General features: G+C 45.3%; 1 long non-coding RNA gene across 1 annotated transcript in view; it reads left to right on the top strand.

The window, feature by feature from the left end:
* LOC109283245 (uncharacterized) overlaps positions 1–5,994 on the top strand; it is a 35,939-nt gene extending 29,945 nt beyond the window's left edge. The window contains exon 2 of the long non-coding RNA XR_002090340.2: positions 2,658–5,994. This is a non-coding gene — a long non-coding RNA (uncharacterized LOC109283245). The remainder of the gene's footprint in view (positions 1–2,657) is intronic.
* The last annotated feature ends 14,457 nt before the right edge of the window (positions 5,995–20,451 follow it).

Here is a 20,451-nt window from a genome sequence, read left to right as displayed (position 1 = left end):
ACCAGTCCCAGCACCAGCCAGTACATACAACTTCCTGGCAGGGGTGTTCCCAGTGCGGTTGCAGACATTCAGGTAGTGCTTGGCTCCCCACATCTCCAGCAGCTCCTCCTCCTGCCCCTAATGCACTGCTCTGGGCAGCAGGCATGGGGAAGTGGGTGGCCATAGGGATGTGTGCAGGGCATCACATGGCCTGCCAGGTTGTGGGGAAGCTGCAGCCAGACAGCTCCTGCCCCAGTGTGCAGAGCTCCAGCACCCACTCCTGGCTGCCTTCCACCCACTCCACTTGCCCAGCATGATGATCCACCACCTGTGGGTGGTCCCATGCCCCCCCTTCCCTTCCCTCACCAACCTGGCTCCTGAGACCTAGAGTGCAGGCAGCCCCTCCCCCACCCATCTCCACATGTGCACACCCCTGCACACACACTCCACCCCCCCACGACTCCCACATCCTCCCCACACACATGCCCACCGCACCATGCACCCCAACCCCCACACACAATATTCAAGAGTAAGACTTCATTTTGAGCTATTATGCAATCACCTCTATATACATTACTCAGAAAAGCATAAATCAGGAAAAAAAATATTTTTTTAAATAAAATGAAAATATGTTATAGTAGATATTTGATTTTAGTATATGATTTTTTTTTACCTATAATTTGTTAAAATTATACCTTCTGAAAGATTTTATGTATGCAGCCCCATAGCAGGGAGGCAGAATCCACCCCTGCTAAGCTTACCTGGCAGACGAGCCGACAATGAAAAATAAGTGGCAAAGCTAAAATAAACACAAGTGCGGCCACATTTAACTGGATGCAGGAGAATGATGTCAGGGGCATGCAAAATTTAAAATGGATGCCAGGACTGCAAAGTGGTTAGGAAGACTCCCGACTGCAGGGAGTAGGAGGGCGGACCCCTGGGCAGGGCCTAGAATGGGGGACAGTACTTACCAGTGCCGGTGTGGAGACGCTGGTCCACAAACACCAAACCAGCATGCTCAGCAGACAAGGATGACTTGCTGGAGCTTCTTTTGCAAGGCAGAAGGAAACTGAAAGTGGTGGTTTTGGGCAGAAATTGTAAGTAAGAAGCTAAACCCTAGGCATGGGACGAGATGTGACCCTTGTATTGAGAATCCTGGTTGGGGAGGACATAACTGGCAAGTGGCAGCAGCCCTCGAGTAAAGAGATAATTCAGTTGTGGGCAGAATTGCTGTGAACAATAACAACATGAGAAGTCACCCGTGAAGAGACAGCAACCCTAAGGGGGGGAGAATCACTAAGTGGCTGTGTGTGGCCAGCAATTTTTCAGTTTATGGCAGCCTGGATTGTAGCTAATTATTGTTCCAAATGTAACTTAATGGCAATTCCTATTAATACCGGATTAAAAAGTTTAATACAAGCAAGCCATATTCTGTACCATAGGAGATCTACAGTAATACCAATTAAGCCAGATAATCTCATAAAATCTACAGCTGTTAAGTAGGGCTCTTGAATGGCAGGCAATACTTGAGTCACATACTAAAATTTGTGAGCCAGGTCAATTAGTTAAATAGAGTCACTATATATAAATAGTGGCAGACACTTTCCTTATGCCCCAACAAACTTAGATTTATATATTTGCTATGCATAACTATAATAATATAAGTTTTGGGGGTAAAATTAAAGTGTTTGACATTCTCAGGAAATAGCAAAATTCACTCTGAACACTGTACTGTACAATCATTCAATAGCCAGTGTTCACGGTATTCCTATGAGGATAGGATAGGATTCCTATCCCAACTGTACAGATGAGGAACCTACACAAGGAGAGCAGTAATCGGGGTTCAGCATTTTAAAAAATAGCTGCCAGTTTTCCTGTCAAGTTTTGGATGCCCATACTTGGGACACAATTGGCCCAGTTTTCAGATATGAGTACCTGAAACCTGGTGTCAGCTGAAGGCATGGGTTCTTTATAGCTCTGGAACAGGGAATCGAACCAAAGTATCTTAAACTGGGTGCATCTACTGCAGAGCTGCTTAATTAGTCTACACAGTGTCTACATGTGCAGCCCTATTAAGCTGCAGTAAACTAATTAACTCCGCTGTAGATTAGTACTTGTATATATAAGTACAATCCTGCAGCGACATTTTTTAGTGCACAGAAATGCACATGTAGATGGTGATGGGGGCTGGCTGGGGCACAAGGGTGCTTTAATGCAGGGTCTGCCTGCCAGCTAGCCCCACACTGTAGCACCATCATGTCCCAGCCAGCCCCTCCACAGCATATTGAGCCAGGTCAGATGCTCCCTGCCAGCTGGGGCTACTCTAACCTGGCTCAACATGCTGCAGTCCCTGGTGCATGCACATGTAAATGCAGTGCCCCAGAGCAATAAACTCTGACTCAATGTACACTGGAGTTTATTGTATTGCATGAGTTTCACATGCTGCCCACTGACTCCCCAAAATTCAGGTAATTTAACAAAGTCAGAGACCTTTTTTAAAATGTTTAAAATGTATAGATTATTGTCTATAATAATTTTTATCTGAATTGAGAAGGCCAAGCAGCAACTTGACCAGAAGTCAAAGGAAGTAAACTCCACAGCCTAGATTAGAACCCCTGAATTCCTGGCTTTATTCCGACATTCAGAGCTCGAAGCATCAGTCTTCTTTTTTCTTGCAGGTATGGCCAAAATACCCCAGAGGATTATTCACTTCATTCAACACCCAAAGCCTAAAAGGTCATCGTGGCGATGAGAAGACTGCTCTCCAGCTGTAATGTGAGAAGACCTGCACAAACTGCTGTTGAGTGTGAGGAAGCCTGACAGGCTCTGCCACCTGTTCCTATATATGTGTACAGAGATTATGTGCCTGGATTCATTTCCCACAGGTCAGAGCAGGTATATCCAATAGCTGAAGAAATTTCCTCAGAAGAATAGCTGGTATATTTACCATCATCTTGCCTCACCATAATCCTGTAGAAAAAAATATGGAAGAGAGTCAGGGAAACAGTTTGAACAGGTATCCAGAGGAGAGAGAAAAGAAAAATGGTTCTTAACAGGGCTGGGACTTTCTGTTCCTACTAACTACACGTGACTGTGGGTAACCAAGTAGCACCACTTGTCTTAATGTGTCGTCAGGTTTCTTCCCTGTTCTTCCCTGTTACCCTGTGCTTATTCATGCAACATTTTGTACCTGCACTGTGCAGTCTTACCCAAAACACTTCCCAAGAGTGCAGTGAACATTTTCCCAGTTGTTCCTCCTTCCAGTCTTCCTCAAGAAAATAAACCCTTGCAGGTAAGGCAATGTCACAGGATGCTTTACCTTTTCTGTGTCAGCTAGATAGAAGCCATTTGTTTCAAACAAAAGAAGGGGGGGCAGTTGTCCAATGGCATTATTATCCAAACAGGACCTGAGACAGATTTTGTCAGACCCAGCCTCTTCCCTACACGGTCACACCAACAGACAGGGCTGAAATGAAATAGCATCTCTACTGTACTGTACTGTCACCTGTTGCAAGACCTTTTTTTTTATTCTGTATCAGGCAGTTCATAGCTTTCATCTTAAAATAATGTAATTGACGGACAAGGCAAAAGGCCATATTGCAGGTAGTAACACCAGTGTGTAACACCAGTTTCCTACAGAATTTCTCTAAGTAGGAGTTAAGAGTGAAGTATTTCTCACTTAAGCGGAAAAACCCTCAGAAAGGTAGATGGGTATGGACATGTACAAGGAGTAACAGTGACTTTGCCTGGAATCATCCAGGGAGACACCTGATTGGTAAATCAGCTCATGCAGGTTCTGCAACTGAAGTTTTTAATCATGGGCACTGCATATTTAGAAGCTTAAATATCTGAACCCATGGTTTTTATCTATAAAAATCCATGACAATGCAAAGTAATGGCATTAAACATTTAGGAAGAATGAAGATGCATAGGTAAGATAACCCAAACTGCCTTTAACTGGACTAGTGGCTGGTGGTAGAGTTTGGCAAAATATTAGCCTTGTAAAATTGTTCTCATCCATTTGACTTCAGTTCCTTTTTTGAGGGTAAGTAAGCAATTTGTATTTTTATAATCCCTGTTGCAAAGATGTCAAAATAAATTGGATGCCTCGGTTAGGAAACGTTCATGATAGTCCACAAACTTATCGGGTAGTTTTCCTTCAGAGTTAGCAGGCAGGTATCCGAAAATGACTCTTTTGGGATTTGGTAAATTGCCCATTGTCAAGATATGGAGGTAATTACAAAGGTGGCTAGAAGAGTGAACTGGAAGCCAGGCCTGTATGCAAAGTGGCTTGAAAGACTCAGGTGGAAGACCCTACATAGATGCAAAGGATTAAAAGTACTCTGTCTTAGAGAAAGAGAAAGGGTGAACTAGCTACCTTTCAAACAGAGTTGTCTCAGGAAGACTTACCTGTTCCTGCCTACACTCTACAGATAGAAGGCTTCCCTCAAAGGAAGATGCATTCACTACAACTGCTCTTGGTGAAAATTCTTGGAAAGGCAGCTAGTCGGTGCCGGATTTAGGCACAAGCTAAGTAAGCTACAGCTTAGGGCCTCACATTATGAGGGGCCTCTAAATACGAAAAAAATACAGTAAAACGTCACAAATCCGGTGTGCTCAGGACTGACCACGTGCTGGAAATTTGAAAATGCCAGTTTTTTTAAACCGGCACTGGAGTCAATCACAGAGCTGGGGAGGCGTGCGGGGATAGCGGCAGCCAGTCCCGGAGCACCAGCTGCACACAGAGCTTAATCAAGGTGGTAGCAGCCACATGCAAGCTTCCTCTGCCACTCCTGAGCTGGCGGGGTGGGGAATGGCAGCCTGTCCTGAAGTGGCAAGGAAATAATACACTTTTTTTGGTAATGCTATGTGGCCTCTTAAGCTTGACATTGCTTAGGGCCCCAGCATCTCATAATCCAGCCCTGCAATTAGTAGCATAGGCTAAAACTGTTGTAAGTGCTTGATACAAGACGCAATGACCATTAACATCAGGGAGCACATGATAAACTTAGGATGGGTGTATGCATTTGGAAAGGTGCTTCACTGCTCATTTCACCTCCTTGGGCACATCCACACATGCAAGCACATGCACTTGCAGCAGCTCAAATAGAAGTGGTGCAAATTTGAGCTGGGGCTTTTTGCCTCAGCACACGTGCTCGGACATGCACTTTGTCGTGGAGCAAATTGTGCCACTAGGGGCAAAATAACTCTGCCTGGCTCCTCCTGGATCTTCAGCTAGGGGGAGCTAAGAGACTGGGGCCAGCACCTGTGCTGTCCCCAGCAGCATAAAAAGCTGCCCTGTCCTGGCCCCAGCAGTATAAAAAGCCACCCTGGCAAGTAGCTTAGGGCTACTAGCTCTCAGGAGCATCTGGGGCCCAGCCAATTAGTACCTGTGGACACTACCCCTTGTGCCAGCTGGACTGCTGAAGCAGCCCTGACAGTTCCCTGCACCCTCTACCCACTGCAGCAATCTGGCTGCAACCTGCTGTGCACCTGCCAGACCCGGATGGGGACTGCAGAGCCAGTAGAGGCATCTGCCCCTCTGGGCCAGCTGCCAGTGCACTGCAGTTGCAGGGTTGGCATTTGTGTGGCACTACTGCCATTTGTGCCCCCTGCCTGGCCATCTGGGCAGCTATCACCTGGAAGATGTTCCAGGTGTGGTGGCCTGCTTTGAACTGTCAAAGCATGTCCTGGTCCCATTCGGCCAGCAGGTCAGCCACAGCCAGATGGGCCCAAGGTGCCAGCTCTGAGCAGGCAGGGTCCTGCCACTGGCCTGCCTAGCAGGCATTCTGGTGTTCCCTGTTGGAAAACTGAAAAATCCCTGATAAAAAAAATCCCAAAATCACTCCCTAAATTACCCCAAATCCATGTTCCTCCACAAGTAAAGCAAAAGATCACTATAAAGAGTGAGAGAGTGAGACAGAGACAGCGATCAGTTGGACAATGTTTTATTGATATATTTACAGTGTTAAAGCAAATTTCTTATCATAAGAATAAAGTGAACTCTAAATACTGGTTTCATGAATTCATGAATACATATTTTGCTGCCCTCCAACAGGGCGATGGCCCCCACACAAGGGGTTGGTTCCTCACACAAGGGCTATGGCCCCCCAACATGGGGTTCAGCCCCTACACAAGGGGTTCAGCCCCCCCAACAGCCCCCACACAAGGGCTACACCCCCCAACAGGGGGTTCATCCCCCACACAAAGTGTTCATCCCCCAAAAGGGGTTCAGACCCCCAAAAGAGGTTCAGCACTATCAAAAGGGGTACAGGCCCCCAACAGGGGGGTTCATCTCCCATACAAGGGGTACGACCCCCCAACAGGGGCCAAATGACCCCAAAGGGGCTATCACCCCCCGTGCAAGGCCCACATACTCCACCCCAGCCCCCCGATTGCTGCCCCACCTGGCCCCATCCCCCACCAGCTGCTGCAACCCCCCAATGGCTGCCCTGCCCAACCCCAACACCCCACTCCCCCAGACCCCCCAATGACTTTCCCACCCAGCCTCACCCCCCAGCTTGCACCCTCAGGCCCCCAAGGCTACCCCCACAACCCCAGGCACCATCACTTAAAAAAACAACAACCAGAAAAAGAACAGAAAAAAAACGGGGAAAAAAAGCCTCTGCTTATCTGAGAAGCAGGGGTTTGGGGGGCTCCGGGGCCTCCTGGCAGAGCCCCCCGGGCAGCACAGGACAGTGGAGGGGCAGGAGGGCCCGGGCTGGGGCCACTGGGGCTGTCAGCCTGCCCCGCACTGTGTGGGTGGGGCCCCAGGCAGCCGGACGGCAGCTTCAACTGCAGGTAAGTGCTGGGGTTTTTGGGGGTTTTTTTAAAGTATGGGGGGCAGGGATGGGGTTGGACAGGGCAGGGGTCGGGGCCTCGGTGGGGCTGGTGGGGGGAGGGGACAGTACCGGCAGGGCTCGGGGGGCCGGCCCCGGCAGGTGGAGGAGGGCTCAGGGGGGCTTGCAGGAGGAGGGGGGCTGGGGGAGTGGGCGGGCCGTCGGGGGTCCCCCCCACAGTCCCTTCCCCCTTCCTTCAGCCCCCCCGACCCCTTACTCACGGGCACTGGAGCCCTGGTGCTGAAACACACAGCTTGGCCAGCTGCATAGACTCTGGCAGCCACAGTGTCTCTGTGGAGAACCCAGCCTCCGGTTGCCTCAGGGCACAGTCCCGGACTGTGCCCTGCCCTGCTTTTTTATACTTCACTTGTTTTACACCCCTGGATCTAAAAAAAGGGGTCTAATTTTCTCCCCACACTGGAGCATTTTTTTGTTCCCGCACATGCCTGTTGCCCTGCCTCGAAGGGGTTTGAGGTGGGGCAAGAGGCACTTGCACGCTCGTGTGGACACGCCTCTTGTGGTTGAATGAAGCATCAAAGATTTTCGGCCATATCTAGCACCCTTCCAACTTCCAGTATAGGTCTTGTAGGGGCCTGCCTTTTCTGTGACTTCCAGGTTATCAGTCACGTAGCAAGTTTCAAAACTCTCACCAAGTCCCCAGAAGCACCATTCTACTCTTCACTCTTATTTAATACCACACATGGACTCCTTTTCAGTCCTTCTCTTCTTTCAGTCCCTAGACCCTGGGTTCTTTTAATAGCAGTCCCCTCAGGAAAACTCTAAACAGAAACTTGACTTATTCAGTTTCTCCTCACCCTACCATGTGACTATCTCATCCCCCCGAGATGCATCTTTAAGCTCCTTGTTCTTGAAAAACTATGTAAAAGAGCCACAGCCAAGCCTAGAATAATTTTCTTCCCAGCTGATCTCCCTAGTTCAGTTCTCTCCCACTAAAATTCCCCAAACATTTTTTTTCTGGAAGAAACTTAGCTTCTCTGTTGGTGGATTCAATAACTCAGTCACTTCAATAACCTCCTAGTGCAGCCATGAGGACTATTCGTGCTCAGATACCCATTAACCCTTTCTTTGCCTATGTCAGGTTTATATATCCCATTACCAATATATCCAAAGCCCAACTATTATGCTTGTCCAGTATGTATTCCAAACCATACAGTCATTGCACAGACTACACCTTAAACATATGTCCATCTATGCAGTTGTCTCATTATACCCATAGTAGAATTAGAGGTAGAAAAACATTCTGAATATGGTGTAGATAGGGATGGTGCTGCCTGGAGCAATGGGTTAAGCTAGATGACCTCATGAGATCCCTTCTGGTTCTATGTTGTTAAGATTATATAGAAAGGCTGTCCCCTCCATAATGGAGGTTTGGAATTATCCAGACTCAGTGATTTGTGTTCAGAAGCAAAATGAACATGCTTTTAGCAAAATGAACACCTGCAACCAGTGTTCCAGTGAACCAGTCCCTTCACTGACTTCACTGAGACTACCTGTGTGAGCAAACACCACTCCAGTGAAGAGAAGCTTCAGCAGAAGGCCCCAATTCAAACTAATTGTTCTAGGATAATAGAAGTTCTTATAGCTGAGATAACCTGCAAAAATGGATTAACACTGAGAAACTATAGTGCTAAAATGTCTAATGCTAATATTTAATAGCTGTGCTGGAGCTTTCACAACAAGGTTACCCAGTAAGTGAATGTATTTATTAAAATTTACATTCAAAAGAGAATAAAATACATTCCACACTTTAACCAGGTTCCCTTGGATAAAGGTCTGAGAAAAAGTCCACAATTTTCTTTAATTCCATTATATTTCCCTGATCTTAAAATTATATCAATATTTTATAACTTTCAGCCATCTGAGAATGGTTTTAGCATTAAACAGTCAGCAGTATGTATTAACATTCTAATGAGTTTTTATCATTTAATGAGAAAGCTGCTTCTGCTTCTCCTTCTGATAGCTGATTAAATATACGTTACTACCATTGCATGTCTAGAATTTCCTTTTCTTATCTTGTGGATGTCTGTGATCTCTACAGAGAATTTGCAAATGGATGTCTAGAAACAGAAGGTGTTTAGAACATTCATGAACTGGGATCAGAATATCCCTTATCACTTTACCCTTGAATAGACAGAATCTTTGTCTCTATCCAGCAGTTTCAAATAAAACAGTTTAATTAACCAAAATAAATCCTTTTGAAAACAACCTTATCTTGATTTCAGAGTGTTTTATTTTTGTTTAACTTAAACCTATTTCTGAGAGCTTTTCCCCACAAATAAGTTAATTCAGATAGGGTGCAAATTTAAATTAGAATAGCTGTTCCTGATTAAATTTGTGGGCATAGGCTCTTATTCTGCAATATAGGTACCTTATCTATATATAGATTTCTACCACTTCAGTTGAACTCTTTTAATAAACAGTGTAAACTGTTGTGTGAACACACTTATAATAGATTAGAATTTATTTCAGATTAGTTTGTTTTAGTATATTAACACAAACAAGCTAAATTCTAATGAACTAGGTTTAAAACGATCTATACATAGACTGGAACCAGATTAACTGAACTTTAAAATTATACCAGAATGGATTTGGAACAGCATGTACAATTTATGAATATCATAGCTAGACAGGGTTATTTTGTAGTTATGGCACGTATACGTAGTATAGTGTATACTATATATACATACACAGCTACAACAACTCTGACTCTGCTGCGTGTATGTACTGAGTTAATTCAATAGCAACCTTAGGAAATACAACCCAGGAAGGGGAAGTAAAACCTGATATGTTTCTTTCTGCAAACACTTGGGGACAATGTAGACCAATTCACTTTGGACTTAACTACATTGCTTTGGCAGCATACTCCCAAGACACCTCACTTATCTATATTCATAAGCATACTCAAACTGAGCATGTCTACAAGTGGGCATTTAACACATATTAATCCAATTTAAGGTGCATTAAAGGTGCACGTCTACATGTGTGCGGGTACTTTTGCACGATGGACTAGAATTAGGCACGGACTCGTAGTGGTTAATTAAAGATTGTTTTACTTACACCGTAGGTGGTCGCGGTGCAGGCAGGAAAAACTTTCTTGAGTTGCAGTTACAGACAAACACAAGATGGTTGTGGAGCCGCCACGTGGGAATAATTTAGAAACAGCCAATAGTGGGAAACAAATTTACATATGGGTGGCGGGAACTCCTTTGCACCAGGGTTTTCTCTCTGCAGCTGAGAATTGCACCCTGCAAAGAAAGCTCCATGTGGCGGGAAATAATTCTGCAGTGCTGAAGCGCACACACAATCATTGGGTCATGACATCCCCCTTTGCTGAAGGCACAGCTGAATTATACTACATGCTCGTCACTTGGGTCGCCAGTAGCTCTTACAACGGGTTGTTGAACTAAATGAGTAAACACAAAATCAGACAACATAATAAATTCGTCCTCCAGGGATCGAATCAAATAATAGCCGGCACAAATACATACACACATAATTATATTCATAATAAAGAATTGAACTATTAGGGCTTCAGTGGGCGTCATGGCGAAGTTGCGCGTCAAGCCCTCACTTCTTCGATGATGTTGTCCTTGGGGCTTCTCTCCGCCACGCACTCTGAATTCTAGATCTGTGAAAAGAATTCTCTTAAAACAGTTATTTCACTAATATTACAAAATTCACATGGAACCGGACGACAAGGCGGTCAATTAAACTCACTATCTCTCCCAAAACATATAATACAGGTGTTTGAACACGACTCTACTCTGGACAACCCTCTCTTGTACACTCAACAAGATGAAAGCGTTGAGGATTTGTCATCCAGTTTTTCTAAATAATGAAAACCTAACTCATAGGCCAGTTGCCATTGGCCTGTGTCCCCTAAAAATCTGAAGTTGCCGCTTATTGAGTCCAGAATGCTGTAGGAGAAATCCAAACATGAATCGCTCCTCTGGTGTTCTCTGTGGCAACGGTGGGAGATCGGATTCGCGATGTCTTGCGCTTTGAGCCTCGGTCGGGTATCGATGTTCCCGATTGCTGGATATTCTTGGCTCCATCAGGATACGCAGTCGTGACAACTGACGAAGAAGATTACTCAAACTCCATGGACATGAGTCCTAGCCATGAGGCTAGAGCCTCGTCGGATTTCATCCCAGATTTTCTGTAAAGCTCTTGTAGCTCCGCCCAAACATGAGTGCGACAGGTGGCAGCGCAAACTACACCCTGTGCATCAGTCACTGGGTTGATCGTGGCTACAGGACGAGCTGTTACTTCGGGAGTCAGTGCTGTTATTGTTTCAGGCAGGAGGGGCCGATGCACTCCTCTGCTCAATTCTCCCTTCCATCGGCAAGAAGGTGTGGTCGCCGGAAGCGACGCTGCATCGGTGGGCGGGGTCGCTGGCCAAGCTCTCGCTTGTTCCTCCGAAGCTCCACCCTTCTCTTCCAGTTCTTCCACGCGGTCTCCCTCTTGCTCGGCGCCATCTTAGAGTGGCGTCTCAAGATTTTCTTTCGCAGCTGCCTCTTTGACCGCTTGAACGGCCATACGCAGCTGGGCTCTTAAACTTGCATTTTGCTGCATTAGATCAGTTACAGTACAGAAAGTTGCAACCAACATTTTCCCTTTGTCATACCTCGGGGCTACCCTCTCATCTGCAGCACGTTCCTCCGTCTCCAGATCTTCGCGGAGCTCGGATAGACGCTTGCAACCCCTCAATTTAGGCACCACCATAAAGGGGGCAAACCGGTCGATCGGCACCGGTTCTTCACTCTCCTGAGCACATCGCGAGCAACGGGCACACTCCTGGGTGAGGGTCGGGTTTACTGCGCCTGCCGGGTTGACTCTGGCGAGGGACGCAGTCTCGAGGGGCCTAAACAGGACCCGCTCATCATTCATTATACACCCGAATGCAGCGGGGTGAAGATACACTTCCCTCTCTCTTGGGGCTCCATCTTTGGAAACTCCCTCTTCTCCCTTCAGCGAAAGATGTCCGCTGATAAACCTTTCACCCATTCCGCCCGCCTGGTGGTAAGCGATATGCACCTCCAGTTCCATGATGTTTTCTACTAGGCGTTTTCCACTGCACCAAGGGCAGTTCTTAACTAATTCTAGTTCCATCGTGCCTTCCCCGGATCCCATCCTTGTCGCCATGTGCGGGCCAGGAGCGGTCCGAGGCTTTCGGGGGCGCGCGGCAGGCTGTGGCCGGGAGCCCACAACGGTAGGGCGGGTACTTTTGCACGATGGACTAGAATTAGGCACGGACTCGTAGTGGTTAATTAAAGATTGTTTTACTTACACCGTAGGTGGTCGCGGTGCAGGCAGGAAAAACTTTCTTGAGTTGCAGTTACAGACAAACACAAGTGGAGTTTGCTAGGCTCCACCGAAGACACACACACGGAGTTTGCTAGGCTCTGCAAAAACAAACACGACAGAGCTCTGGATACCCTTGACGAGTGCGCAAAACCGTAGATACGTCTTAAGAATTTAATGAACGAGATGGGAAGAGGTCGGTTGTTGATCAGGCCACCAAACTCCTCTGAGACACACACAAAGTTTCTATTACTCTGCCACGTGCTCAGAGTCCCCACAAGATGGTTGTGGAGTCCTCTACAACTTGGGCGGAAACTGCTCAAACCTCTTATACGACTAGCAAGCCAATCGCTAGCCGCCACGTGGGAATAATTTAGAAACAGCCAATAGTGGGAAACAAATTTACATACGGGTGGCGGGAACTCCTTTGCACCGGGGTTTTCTCTCTGCAGCTAAGAATTGCACCCTGCAAAGAAAGCTCCATGTGGCGGGAAATAATTCTGCAGTGCCGAAGCACACACACAATCATTGGGTCATGACAGTAAGTACCAAATTTAGGCAGAATTAGTTAAAGCGCATTAATGCATGTGTAGATGTGTTAATGCACATTAATGCAGGGCCTTCAGTGCTGGGCCTGCCCAGCCCCTAGGGGCCTGGCCAGAGCCCAGCCCCAGGGCTTCTGGCTGGCCACCTCTCTTCCCCCAGGGCTGGGCTGCTCTCTAGGCTAGGCTATAAAAGCCTCCAGCCTTTTTGTGCCTTGGGGTACACACACCAGGAGCCTGAGGGAGCCTGTTGCTGTGTGCAGGAACTCACCAGGCCCCATGTTTCCCCCTGGACATGACCCAGGCAGCCTCTGCCCATTCTATCCCCTAGCTGGAGCTGCTCCTTGGCCACAGGTGAGTGTTGCAAAGGGCTGCAACCTGCTGCATCCCTTGTCCAGCCCTGACATTCTGCCCAGGGCTGCTGGAGCTAGGTAAAGTATGTTCAGCTTGTGGAAAAGGTGCTTACCAGGTGACATGATAACAGACTTCAAATATGTGAAGGGTTACCATAAAGAAGGAAAGCACCTTTTCTCCCTTACTGCAGAGAGGAGGATGCAGACCAATGGCTTGAAGTTGCAGCAAAGTAAATTTAGATTGGATATCCAGAAAAACTTCTTCACTGTGAGAATAATGAGGCAGTAGAATAGACTGCCTAGGGAAGTTCTGGACTCTCCATCACTGCAGGTGTTCAAGAAGAGGTTGGACAGCCACTATTTGGGGATAATCTAGTCCAGGGGTAGGAAACCCCCAGCACACATGCCAAAGCATGGCACACAAAGGTATTTTGCTTGGCACTTGCACCTTGGAGAAGGGGCCAGAGCTGAGCTGCTACAACAAGGATTGGCCCCCTGAGGCTCCCCTGCTGTCCCTACCTGGCACACCAACATCTTATAAATTGAGATTGTGGGTGTTTTTGGTACTCTGCCCAAAAATGTTGCCAACCCCTGATCTAGGCATAGCTATGCCTATTTTCTATCCTGGGTATTTCCCATGCTTCTGGGGTTTTCTGGTTGCTCTCACCCCACCTCCCCTTTTTCTGCTATGTGTCAGAGCATTTTTAAGCCTCCCCAGAGGCACTAGGTGCTGGCTACAGCTAAGGCTGGGGACTTCAACTGGGGCATGCTGATTCTCCTGCAAAAAGCAAAGCTGGAGGTTCCTGGCTAGAGGGTCTTGCCCCTCTGCCCAGGGTCAGACCAATTGCCATATTTGGGGTCAGGAAGGAATTTTGCCCCATGGTCAGATTGGTATGAACTGTGAAGGTTTTTGCCTTCCTCTGTAGTGGGGGGCATAGCCTTTTACCTGGGACCTCTTGAGCATATATTGGCAATGTTTTATAGAAGCAGAATATTAGGTACTGTGGTTCAAGGCTGTGGCAAGTTCAGTTACAGTGGCCTCAGCCCTTTGCCAAAGCTTCTTTTTGCACCACCTTCATAAAAAACTGCAACACCTGCTTTCTTCTTTCAGTTCTGATCTGGGATAGAAAACCATTTCCTATGACTTATGCAAAGCCAGTCACTGAAGATAAAACTCTATGGATGTGTGTGTATTATTATACAGAATAATCATTCTGTTGAGGTGTTCCCTGGTATTCTAGGCTCCTTCCTTCTTCACCTGTCTCCTTCCCTGCCACACGCTCTAGGAACTCAGACTAGCCATTTACTCCCACTTTCCTGCATTCTAGAGAGGTGACCAGATCATTGCAGTACTCAGGCATAAAATGGACCTTTATCCATGGTCCAGGCAAAAGAATCTTGTTGGGAAAAGACTTGTGCAAAATTATGCCTATAAAACACTTTGATTGGGCATTTGTCCTGAAGCTGCATACTCTGGGCAGGATTCAAAGGACAGGAACAATATCAGCTCAGTCAGCTACACTGGATAGGGCTTGGGCAGAACAGATACTTGATAACTTTTTAAAATCTTCTTTCCATCAGTTCACAAAGTATAATCAAATGCCCGCTAAGTCTGAGCCTTCCTATCTCCCAGTGAGTTTCCTGATCTGAACCAAAAAAAACCCCTATGGATTTGCTGCCTCTTCACGCATGATTGGATGCCAAAACATGATCTGTTATTGCAAAGGCCATCGACTAATGCCCTGAGCCATCACCAGGCTACTCATCAGGACATTCTCACATGATGTTAGTTAACACAAACCATGCCAAGGAGCTGAACACCTTCTAATCTCATTGCAGGATCAGGCCCAGAATCTTTTGGAGTTTAAATTGAAATAGGATAATTTTCTTAAGTTCCATGAACTCAAGAACTATTCTGTGTGAGTCTGTATTTCCTCTTTATTGGCAGCCATTATCACTCACTAAAACAGAAATATTTTCTAGGAGTGGAGAGCAATGATAACAATGTAATGGCAGCAAGAATTGTGCCACTACTTGAAAAGAAAGAATTACTTTTCTAATGTCTGAGAGGGAGTAGGGAACAAGATGGAAATATTTTCAGAGTGCATAACCACTAGGGGGCACCTTACTCCACAGAGTCCTTTTAATTAGGTGGTTTAGAGCTGAGAAATTATATGCGATACATTGCCCTGCCTACAATATTAATTTTTTGGCCCACAAATTATAAGGTGTGTGGACAAGTGAAAGCCCTTGTTTTCCTCCCTAAAAAACCCACCAGAATGCATATTCTGTGCAATAATACACACACATCCACAAAGTTTTAAGTGCATGCAATCAGTATGGAAAAACAGTAACAAATCCAAAATAAATGTCAGTCCACAGAGTATCCTATAGCATTTCAGTGGGAAGGAGAGGGATTCAGCCATGGAAATTTCATAGCTGTTTTCAGCAGGCATGTGCAGCAGAAGCTATTTTGCGTGATGCTGCATCTGTACTTCTGCTTTACTATTCAGTGAATGCAAACATTTCTTTTGTTCAATAGGAATGTTTGATGCTTGACACTCTTGTTTCCTTTATGTGAGGATAAAAGCCACTGGGATCTGTGAGAACAAGTATATTGCTTCTGCAGAAAAAACCCTTGTTCAGGATCTGAGATGTTCTGACAAAGACAAAATGTTGTTACTCACCTGAGCAGGGCTTGTGACTTGTGGCCTAATCTTGCGGCTGCTGAATGCTTTCATGGGTGTAGAAGTGGCAAGACTGAGTCCAGAATCAGTGCTCTGTCTCCTTGGTATAGGACCACCCTTTCCCCCACTTGATACAACAGTTTAAAGAAAAATAATAGGAAATGCTTGGGAAAAAGGAGACTTTAAGAGCATTTTAGTTAAGAAAACTAAAACTTTCCAGTGCCTTGACATCATGCCAAAACAGGCAACAGGAGAAACTGCATTTACCATATTCAGCTCATTTTCCTAATTAGATGCAAATTTTAAGCAGTTACAGAAATTAATATAGTATGAAGAGTCTTAGGTTGCTGGGCAGTCTGTACAGACTCTCAAACAAGCAAAAACCTCATAAAACAAAAGATCTACAAGATAGATGTGAATGATATTTCCAGCATATGCAGAGGTAGGTATCCAAACATCAGCCAGCAGAAACATTTACATTCCTAACTAAATGCAAGCAGCTACTTCATTGCAATGCTTAAGTGGCAGAGGTAAGCATTTAAAAGTAAGGAAAGGTCAGCTCAGGTTCAGTGCACAGGCTGCTCTTGTCTCCTTGCACATATGTAATACAGTATGGCCAACTTCAAGCATTCAAAAAATCATGAGTCCTTTTTTCCCCAAAGGGAAAAATGATTTTAATAGTACATTGAGGCTTTTTAATAGTACATTTGGGGCTCTTCACTTGCCTCTTAATTTTTTTAAACAATAAGCTTCATATCTCAAGATTTTCTCTGCAGCCATGAATAACTGGATTTTTAAAAATTTTTAATTAAAGCCCAGTTCTTGGTATGCTCACATGACTCCAGGACATGGAGCTTTGAGTAAAATATTTAGTATCCCAAAACTCATGAAAAACTGGTGCGTGGCCATACTTAATTTGGCCACATATTATTTCACAAATGGCATAAAATAATACTATCTTTGTTTACCAACCAATATCACACAGTTAAACATGTCCTCTCTTATGCCATCTCTTGTCTTTTAGGCAGGGACTGTCTCTTTTCATATGCAGTTCTAGCACAGGACATTCCCAGTTCTGATCACTACTTCTAGGTGCCATTGGAGCACACATAATAAAGAGAACATCTGGGTCAGGGTTACGTACCACATGGGATTTACTTGTTACAGATCTTATTTTTCTGGTTTCAAATACAAGACCAAATCCTAACCGGTCTGAATAGCTGGAATTCCAGAGTGAAATTTAGGAAAGGTGCATGTATCGGGTATCTCTCAGGAACAGGCCAAGAGTAGTATTAAAGTCTCTCAACACTAAGAATGACCTTCCAATTGTTTTTAAATGTACAACTGATGTCTGTCTTGAAGTGCAGATATAAAAATATGGGGACATATCATCTGTAAACTGGTGTGGCACAACCTCTATTTGTACTAATGAAGGATCTCTTGCACTGCAGTCACTTTGGCAGTAGTGTTTGTGTCATGGCTGTCGACACTCTTAGATTAATTTCAAGCTCTACAAAACTATTAATCCCCATCATTCTCTTTTATTCTCTGATTGTCCAAGTAATATTCATGATCATCCTTCATTGCCATCTGCCCCATAATACCTGTAACTTGCTACATTCTCCACTGATTCACAGATTTATCACTCAGGCACTTAACGCCCACTGCTTCTCAGCCTGGCAATTTGAATTGCCACTGAAATGACAAAACCAATACAAACACTTATTATCTGCTTTAATTTGATAATACGTGTTCATCTAATATAGTTGCTCTGCTAGTCATATTAAAAAGGCAGGTACTTGACCTTACAATTTTTTTAACACATCCTCGTCTTGCAATAAATAAATCAAGTTTTGGCTTAGCTTCTTTTGTGAACTTGATTTGCCAACCAATCCAATTTAGAGCATTACAAATACTGATCTGCAAACCACTAATTCTAGAACTATTTATTCAAGCCAAAGCAAGGGATCTTTTTCTTTTTGGCAATATATTTTATTGCACCAATTGTTGTTGGTACAATAAAAGATATTACCTAAAATCCTTTGCTTCTCTCATTTTCTGGCCCTTCACAGCTACAACAACCCTTCAACCCTATTCAAACTGAAAACAGCCACAAAATCAAAGAGAAAAGCATCTTGTTCCAAGCTGGAGAATCTGTGCTATTGGTTTTGTATTTATTTTCCAATTGGTTTATAACAAGCTTTTTCTTATAAGCTTTTATGGCAGAGGTCATCTTCTTGTGCTTGTCTGAACCATGGCCAGCATGGGGTCCTTGCTTATGATGAGGACTTAAAGATATTATCACAATTCATATGCTAAATCATGTATTCATGTGATACAGAATAATATGGTATTAATACAATATTGACACAGGTGGAGTTGCATTTGTTTAAATGAGTGAAACTTCCATGAAGTAGAGAAATTGGAGATGGTCTAGAGGTGTATGAACAACGTAATAAAGGGAATGGAATTCAAGCTGTATGAGAAAGTTGAAGGCACTTTGCATGCTTGGCTTGGAAAAAAGATTAAGAGGAGACTTACTACTTGAAAGACTGCCACAAAGAAGATGAAGAAACATTGTCCTTCTTTTCCAGAAGGGGCAGGACATGTGGAGCTGAAACTGCAGTAAAATAGATGCACACCAAATCTCAGGAAACCTTAACTGCAAAAACTATAAGACAGTGGAGCAAGCTGCCTTTAGAAGTTGTGGAATCTCTAGCCAACATATATGCTTGTTTTAGCACTTATGCACTCTTGATGTTGTTTCTGTGATTTGTTTGGCCAAATTTACTTCTGGAATCCTGTCTTTGCATGTCCTTGTGATAAGGTATTTAGTAGAATGTACAGATTTGTGTGAGGAAGTGAAGAGGCAGCCCGAGACAGCAAGAGCGGCTGCAGGCCAAGAGGTTTCCTCTCCTGACACTGCCGTGCCACTGAGGCAGGATGCTACCATAAAATACGTTTTTCTAGCTGGTCCTTCCTCTGGATAGGAGGAAGGGATCCGGCGCCTGTCATAAAAGATCCTCCTATGACCACTTGGGGAAGACAGAGAACTGGAAATCTGGAAGGATCCCAAGAACAGCTGGAACTGGAAGTGGCATCCTGGAGCCAGGGGAGGAGAGTCATGCAGACAGAACACAGTGTGGAGAAGGGGAGAGGAGTCAGGTAAGTATAGCATGGCATGGGGAATATCCCGCTCTACCCAGCGCTGACTGGGAGCCAGCATAGCCTCAGCAGCTAGAGGAATTGCAACAGGAGCCTAGCTGCAGAGACTTCATATTAGGGAATGAATGCAGCAACTGAAGACAGTGGAGTAATCGTCAGTACACCTGCTGGGTGAGTGCTGAATGATTTATTCAGCTTTATTTGTTTGATACATCCTGGCAGAAGCCATATTGGGATGGTGACTAGACAGGGAGGCATGGGACTAAGGCTGTAACCTACACTCAATCCTATTTATTTCTATAGTGAGATGCTTGTGAGTGTCAAACAAACTGACATTGTGTTTCTTTTCAACATTTGAGGGTCACCTGTGAGTGATTCACCCAAGGCAAACAATATAGTGCTTTCAAGAACACAAACATCCTAATGGTGTGGCTCAAGCTGGGGGTGCAGGGGAAGGAGGAGCCCTTACAAGATCAGAAGGAGAACCTCGGAACCAGACCTGTTCACATACTCTTTCTCCCAATTTAATTAAGTATACTATCAAGTTGTGGCAGGTGAGAGTATGAGAGTGTGGGTCACCTGTGAACAGGGAAATTTTGAGGGTGTCTCCTTGGTTACCAAAATCAACAGACAATGCAAGAGGTACGGACAACTGAGATACTTGGTGAAGACTTGACAACTTGCTGGAATCTTACAGGGCCATGACATGAATGCTTCTGCTATAGCCTGTTAACCATGTGCCTTAGTACCCATGACACCCCAGCCCCCTTACTTCTAAAATGATTTCAATAAGGTTACATGCTGGTCTCTCGCCTACCAAAACTTTGATCTTACTTCTGTTAGGGAGCTAGTTCCGTTGAGTGATACCTTGGGGCAGGGGCGGGCAATTATTTTGGGCAGAGGGCCACTTACTGAGTTTTGACAAGCCATCATGGGCCTCATGACAGGTAGCCCAGGGCAGATAAATATTAATTTCCTAAATTTTTTAAGGGCCCTGCAGGCCAGATAGAATGGCCTGGCAGGCTGCATCCAGCCCCCAGGCCGCATTTTTCCACCCCTGCCTTGGGGCCTGTTAGAGGAGTTTCTTTATGGGGCACTTGTGGGGGAATTCCCAGTGGGGTTTGGGGATTTTCCATGGGAATTTCCATAACTCAGTCTTGTAGGTAAATGACTATGCATTTTCTCCTAAGCGATGATGCGTGCTTTCTGAGGCTTGTATCCATAACAGATGGCGTCTTCCAAATAAAGGCATGATTCAAAACCTAAGATTGTGAGTGGCTCAGCCAACAGTATAAAGTCTCAGCACACCCAAACAGTGGTGGAGATGTTCGAGATCGACACTGGGACCATCACTTTCGATTCGATCAGTCAGAGACTGAGGTCGTGATGAGGATCACGCTGGACCATGCCTCACCGGCCAGAGTCAGCTCACAAACTGGGGGACACATGACTTTTGAGAGGCTAACAGCCTAATTGGACAGAAAGCGTGCACGCTTGGCAACCGGCTCTGACCAATAAGTGCCATTGATATATGTTTATGTTTGTGGTGTTATTGTATGTC

This window comes from Alligator mississippiensis, chromosome 8 (genome assembly GCF_030867095.1).
Source record: "Alligator mississippiensis isolate rAllMis1 chromosome 8, rAllMis1, whole genome shotgun sequence".
In the NCBI taxonomy this organism is placed as follows: Eukaryota; Metazoa; Chordata; order Crocodylia; family Alligatoridae; genus Alligator; species Alligator mississippiensis.
Note: the sequence above shows the minus strand (reverse complement) of the source record. Positions and strands in the feature narration are given on the sequence as shown.